The following is a 7418-nucleotide window of genomic DNA, read 5'->3' as shown; positions in this document are numbered from 1 at the left end:
CCCCAGCGGTGGCGTGAGCTCGGCAACAACAACAACAACAACGACGACAACGACGACGACGAAGACTAAAGAGGGCGGAGCGGGCGCCTCCTGCGACCGCCTCGTCTCCGGCCTGACCGCGCCATGTGGTGCGACGCCGCGTGGTGCGACGCCGCGTGGTGCGACGCCGCGTGGTGCGACGCCGTGTGGTGCGACGCCGCGTGGTGCGACGCCGCGTGGTGCGACGCCGCGTGGTGCGACGCCGTGTGGTGCGACGCCGCGTGGCTTCGTTGACGCGCGAACGCGACGACGGTTTGTTGCGTGCGCGGACTGACGCGCAGGCGGGCGGAAAAAACATTTTACTTTTAGAGGCGAGGTGAAGACGCGACATGAAGGGCCGCGGCCCGGACGTTAACACGGGACGTCAACAACAACTTGCAATGCATCGCCACGGAGTTTGTACAAAGAAATCGCCGTATTTATAAGTTTTTTTAGACGCGGCCTTCGATGATTTTTAGACGCGACAGGGACGATGCGGAACGCACCACGGACACACGGGGGGGGGGGGGGGGGGTTAACGACGTTTGGACGCTGCCCTTCGTGACGCGGAGAGAGCGGTAGGGATCGTGGGTCATGGCAGGAACCGGGGGGGTGGTGGGGGTAAGCGACTTGGAAGTTCATATTCTTAGCTCTTTCGGTAAAGTCACGTTGAAGGGAAACAATAAAATAATAAAATATATATAAAACTATAAAAATTCTCACGACGTTTCGACCATAACACAAACGGTCGTCATCAGGTGTGTCGGTTTGAAGGCCGGAACAGTACACGAGGGGGTGGGTGGCCAGCACCACGCCCGACCGCCTTTGTCTCCCTAGTGGCGATGTTTACACACCGCACCAGGTACTCATTTGAGGCTGAGTCGACCTAGGGGAGGCCCGGGACCGGTTCAGATAATCGTCACTGGTGTTGGCCGTGAGCAGGAGCAGCGTAGCGCTAACCACTACACTATCGCTCCCCACACACACGCCTGCACACACACAAACACACCAGTACACACACACACCAGTACACACACACGCCTGCACACACACACCAGTACACACACACACACCAGTACACACACACACACCAGTACACACACACCAGTACACACACACCAGTACACACACACACCAGTACACACACACCAGTACACACACACACACCAGTACACACACACACCAGTACACACACACACCAGTTCACACACACACCAGTACACACACACACGCCTGCGCACACACACACACCAGTACACACACACACCAGTACACACACACACCAGTACACACACACCAGTACACACACACACCAGTACACACACACACCAGTACACACAAACACCAGTACACACACACCAGCACACACACACACCAGTACACACTCACACCAGTACACACACACTAGTACACACACGCACACCAGTACACACACACACACCAGTACACACACACCAGTACACACACACACCTGTACACACACACACCAGTACACACACACACCTGTACACACACACCAGTACACACACACACCTGTACACACACACACACCTGTACACACACACACCTGTACACACACACCTGATGATGACCGTTTGTGTTATGGTCGAAACGTGAGAATTTTTATTGTTTTATATATTTTATTATTTTATTGTTTCCCTTCAACGTGACTTTACCGAAAGAGCTAAGAATATGAATTACTGCAGTCACGAAAGCTTTAAATAAAAATTTAACTTGGAAGTTGACAAGTAGGAAGGAGAGCGATCTGTGTGTGTGCGTGCGTGTGTGCGTGTGTGTGCGTGTGTGCATGTGTGTGTGCGCGTGTGACACTTCACGTGGCCTCAAGGTGCACCTAGCCTGGCACAAGCGTCGTGGTGACGTCACCGCCACTTAGTGGCGAATGGCGGTTGTTGTTGCTGACAAAAACAACTCCCTACCTCCACGTGGTGCCGGACGGCCAACGTTGTCGTGGACAGTGCTGTGGGGTGGAGGGCCAATTCCAATCGGCCTCTTCTCTCAGGGCATTTGCGACCACCATAGCGGCTAATTAATTGAAGGTGGAGGGGCTGGTAACCCCTCCACCTTCAATTACTTAATTGAAGGTGGAGGGGTTACCCACTCACCCACCCACTCACCCAGACACTCACACATCCACCCACTCACCCAGTCGCCCACCCACTCACCCAGACACTCACCCAGACACTCACCACCCACTCACTCACCCGCCCACACACATCCACCCACTCACCCAGTCGCCCACACACCCAGCCACTCACAACAATCGCCACTAATTGGCGGTGACGTCACCACGACGCATGTGCCAGGCTCACGTGGTTAGCAGTAATTAATTAATTAAGCCCCTCTCCACCTTCAATTAATTAACCCCTCCACCTTCAATTGATTACCACTAACCACGTGACCCTGGCACAAGCGTGGTAGTGACGTCACCGCCAATTAGTGGCGATTGTGAGTGAGTAGCTGGGTGAATGGCTGGGTGAGCGAGCAGGTGAGTGAGTGGGTGAGTGAGTGGGTGAGCGTGTGGGCAACTGGGTGAGTGGTTGGGTGAGTGGGTGGTGAGTGTGTGAGCGACTGGGTGAGTGAGTGTGTGGGTGAGTGGGTGAGTGAGTGAGTGTGTGAGGTGAGTGTGTGAGCGACTGGGTGAGCGACTAGGTGAGTGTGTGGGTGGATGAGTGGGTGGGTGACTGTGTGAGTGAGTGAGCAACTGGGTGAGCAACTGGGTGAGTGAGTGTGTGAGGTGAGTGTGTGGGCGACTGGGTGAGTGGGTGGGTGAGTGGGTGGTGAGTGTGTGAGCGACTGGGTGAGTGAGTGAGTGTGTGAGGTGAGTGTGTGAGCGACTGGGTGAGCGACTAGGTGAGTGTGTGGGTGGATGAGTGGGTGGGTTACTGTGTGAGTGAGTGAGCAACTGGGTGAGCAACTGGGTGAGTGAGTGGGTGTGTGAGTGTGTGTGCGACTGGGTGAGTGAGTGGGTGTGTGAGTGTGTGAGCGAATGGGTGAGTGTGTGAGTGAGGGAGCGACTGGGTGAGTGTGTGGGTGGGTGAGTGTGTAGATGAGTATGTGAGCGACTGGACGAGTGAGTGTATGAGTGGTTGGGTGAGTGTGTGGGTGGGTGAGTGGCTGAGTGAGTGGGTGAGTGAGTGGGTGAGCCAGCAGGTGAGTGATTGGGTGAGTGTCTGAGTGAGTGGGTGAGTAAATGGTTGGGTGAATGTGTGAGCGACTCGGTGAGTGAGTGGATGAGTGAGGAGGGGCACTGCGAGGTGGGGGGTGTACAGGGGGTGAGGGGTAATGATTATTTTACAAGGCGGTCCAAAAGTCAGGACACAGTTTTTTGGGTTTCTCTTTAAGTTCATTGTGATTTTTCGAGTTTATAAAGTTTAACACGTAGGCTTTCGCGACCAATATTATTCATAATAAAGGTTTTTGGGTTAGATCACGTTATTTAAAAATGTGTCGTAACCCTCCACCACCCGACACGGCCAATCAGCAAAAAAAGTGTCACGTTGACAAAAGACAAATAGTTCACTACTTTAGCCCACCGGTGTGTTGAAGAGTGAATCCACAACATTTACAGTTGAGTAGTACTGTGACGTTTCGCTCGTAAATACATCCAGCATCATCGGGCAATTCGCCAGAATGGTAAAGCCCTCGCTCCCGGTTTTATATAGAGCAGCAGGGTGACGTCATCATTTAACTCATATCAGGTGCAGTGATTAGAGGCGGATGGGGGGGGGGTATTGGAATTATGTAATCGATTAGTAATCAGTCAATGGTTATGATTAGTAATGAGTTGTAGATTAGTAATTAGTTGTAATGTGAGTTAGTGATTATATGCTATGTTAGTAATCCGTTAATTAGTATGTGTTTCCCCTATAAGGAATTGTAATATGTATTATTTCATAATACGCTTCCAGGCCGCACTAAGCCTGTAGCTGTCAGAGCGATTAAAGTTATTTTTTTCCTCTCAATTTCAATGGATTCTCTAATTAGTCTTTGCTAGTAATAATTAGTTTTACACAACACTTCAACGTTATCAAAATCAATTGAGTGTCCTTGTTGACAAGCATGTTCTGCCACTGCCGACAGTTGTTTTTGAGATAATTTAATATTTCTTTGATGTTCTTTTAGTCTTACACTGATGTTACGTCCCGTCTGTCCAATATAGCATCTGCCACATAAACAATCAATCCGATATACACCTGTTGATAATTTAGGTAATGCGTCTTTAGTGCAAGATACTAGTTTTTGAATTTTGTGTACTGTACCAAATCTTACTGTAATGTTTTGCTTTTGCAAAACACGGGCTAATTTGTCAGTTACTCCTGAGATATATGGAATCTTTATTGTTTTAACAATCTGATCGCTTTCAGCAGTATTGCTTTGCGACCGTGATTTGGCATTCAGTGCTCTGTTGATTTGAGCATTATTGTAGCCATTCTGTCGTAGTGCGTCTTTAACATGTTTAATCTCTCTCACTAGACTCTCACCATCTGACACTGTTTTAGCCCGATGTATGAGCGTCTTGATAAGAGAGGATTTCTGAGCTGGATGATGATGCGAATCTGCATTCAGATAGGCATCAGTGTGTGTTTGCTTTCTGTAAACGCTGTGTGTTATTTTACCGTTTAGGCCATGTCCAAGGTCTTATCACGAAATCAAACCGGTCCGAGATTACGCCAACCTTGCTAATCGAAGGTGCGATATCTCAACACGTGTGTGTGTGCATACATCAAGGCCGTAGCCATGGAGAAAAAACTAATCTAAATTTTTAAACGAATTTCCTGCTTAAAAATATTTTTTAAATATTCACTAACACGAGTGTGGATCTAAACGCGATTCCGTAGTTTCGATTCATTCCCCGACTCGTTCCATCAGAATCGATATTCACCTTCACCGTAAAAAAATTAGATTCTCTCCATTCTAAGAGCGCATTGACAAACGATTCATAGAATCGATCATCGATGCCTACCGCCCTCTTTGTTGAACAGCGGCTAAATCGTATTGAGCTATAATTAGGAATCGAATCGGCTATGATGCGATCTGCGCGGCTTAGCCAATAGGAGCGCACGTTGCTCGGAGGCACCGTCCAATCGGAGGAGGCGATGGTTTGGGGTGGCTGGGTGCCACTTGGACCAATCAGGAGGGCTTCAGGTTGTTCCTTCCACCCTCAACACGAGGTGCACCTAGCCTGGCACCGGCTTCACTGCTACACGGATACATCACTACAGCAGGTGCACCTAGCCTGGCACCGGCTTCACTGCTACACGTATACATCACTAGTGTATAGTAATGTGTAGTGTATAGTAATGTATAGTGTGTAGTGTATAGTAATGTGTAGTGTAGTTTGTAGTGTATAGTAATGGATAGTGTATAGTAGTGTAGTGTGTAGTGTATAGTAATGTATAGTGTAGTGTATAGTGTATGGTAATGTGTAGTGTATAGTAATGTATAGTGTAGTGTGTAGTGTATAGTAATGTATAGTGTAGTGTATAGTGTATGGTAATGTGTAGTGTATAGTAATGTATAGTGTAGTGTGTAGTGTATAGTAATGTATAGTGTATAGTAATGTATAGTGTAGTGTGTAGTGTATAGTAATGTATAGTGTAGTGTTGAGTGTATAGTAATGTATAGTGTAGTGTATAGTAATGTATAGTGTAGTGTGTAGTGTATAGTAATGTATAGTGTAGTGTGTAGTGTATGGTAATGTATAGTGTAGTGTATAGTAATGTATAGTGTAGTGTATAGTGTAGCGTATAGTGTAGTGTGTAGTGTATAGTAATGTATAGTAATGGATAGTGTATAGTAATTTATAGTGTATAGTAATGTATAGTGTAGTGTGTAGTGTATAGTAATGTAGTGTGTAGTGTATAGTAATGTGTAGTGTATAGTAATGTATAGTGTAGTGTGTAATGTATGGTAATGTGTAGTGTATAGTAATGTATAGTGTAGTGTATATTAATGTATAGTGTAGTGTGTAGTGTATAGTAATGTGTAGTGTATAGTAATGGATAGTGTATAGTAATGTATAGTGTGTAGTGTATATTAATGTATAGTGTAGTGTGTAGTGTACAGTAATGTGTAGTGTATAGTAACGTATAGTGTACTGTGTAGTGTATAGTAATGTATAGTGTAGTGTGTAGTGTATAGTAATGTGTAGTGTATAGTAATGCATAGTGTAGTGTATATTAATGTATAGTGTAGTGTGTAGTGTATAGTAATGTATAGTGTAGTGTGTAGTGTATAGTAATGTATAGTGTAGTGTATAGTGTAGTGTGCCTGCCACTGTATATTTGGAGTTTGCGTGTCTCTCTCATCACCACGGTGGCTAGGAGATGTTGACTACCTCGCCTGGTCTACAGGACGTCGTGGGTTCGACCCCGACGCCTGCTGCTGCTGTATATTTGTGTCTCTCTCCCCATGGTCGGGTGGATTTTTCTAATCCACATTTAGAATCAACATCGATGACCCGTTTAGAGTATTTGACTGCCGCTATAAATGTCCACGTGATGATGATGATGACGACGCTTCGCCACTCAGTCGAGCTGTCGTCTGTGATGGTCGGGTCGCGTCTGAAAAAGTGGTACACAGCAGCTCAGTTGGCTGTACACAGGCGGCACCCTGGTACCACCCGGTGTGCCACCCGGTGTGCCACCAGTGTGCCACCCGGGTGCCATCAGTGTGCCACCCGGGTGCCACCAGTGTGCCACCAGTGTGCCACACTGGTACCACCCAGTGTGCCACCAGTGTGCCACCAGTGTGCCACACTGGTACCACCCAGTGTGCCACCAGTGTGCCACCCAGTGCGCCACCCTGGTACCACCCTGTGTGCCACCAGTGTGCCACCAGTGTGCCACACTGGTACCACCCTGTGTGCCACCAGTGTGCCACCAGTGTGCCACCCGGGTGCTGCCCAGTGTGCCACCCGGGTGCTGCCCAGTGTGCCACCCGGGTACTGCTGCAGCACTGGACGGTGCGCTCCGCGATTGGTTTGTTATTTTCGCTGTTCAATGGTGGTGGGTTTTTTACATTTTATTTTTAACAACCTTGGACCTTATTGCTTTTTTTATATATTTGTAGTCACCAAATCATGGGGGTTTTGATAACAAAAAGGGATATGCACCGGGGGGCGTCCCATGCCTATCCCCAGAGTCACACGAGGACACGCTGCACAGCAATAACAAACAACCCCTCTAATGCCCGATGATGCTGGATGTAATTTCCAGTGAAACGTCGTATTAAAAAAATGTGTAAATGTTGTGGATTCACTCTTCAACACACCGGTGGGCTAAAGTAGTGAGCTATTTTGTCTTTTGTCAACATGACACTTTTTTTGCTGATTGGCCGTGTCGGGTGGTGGAGGGTTATGACACCCACCCATCATCCAC

This window comes from Petromyzon marinus, unplaced genomic scaffold (genome assembly GCF_048934315.1).
Source record: "Petromyzon marinus isolate PM22_M1 ecotype Great Lakes invasive population unplaced genomic scaffold, UKy_Petmar_22M1.pri1.0 PM_G_Scaffold_25, whole genome shotgun sequence".
In the NCBI taxonomy this organism is placed as follows: Eukaryota; Metazoa; Chordata; class Hyperoartia; order Petromyzontiformes; family Petromyzontidae; genus Petromyzon; species Petromyzon marinus.
Note: the sequence above shows the minus strand (reverse complement) of the source record.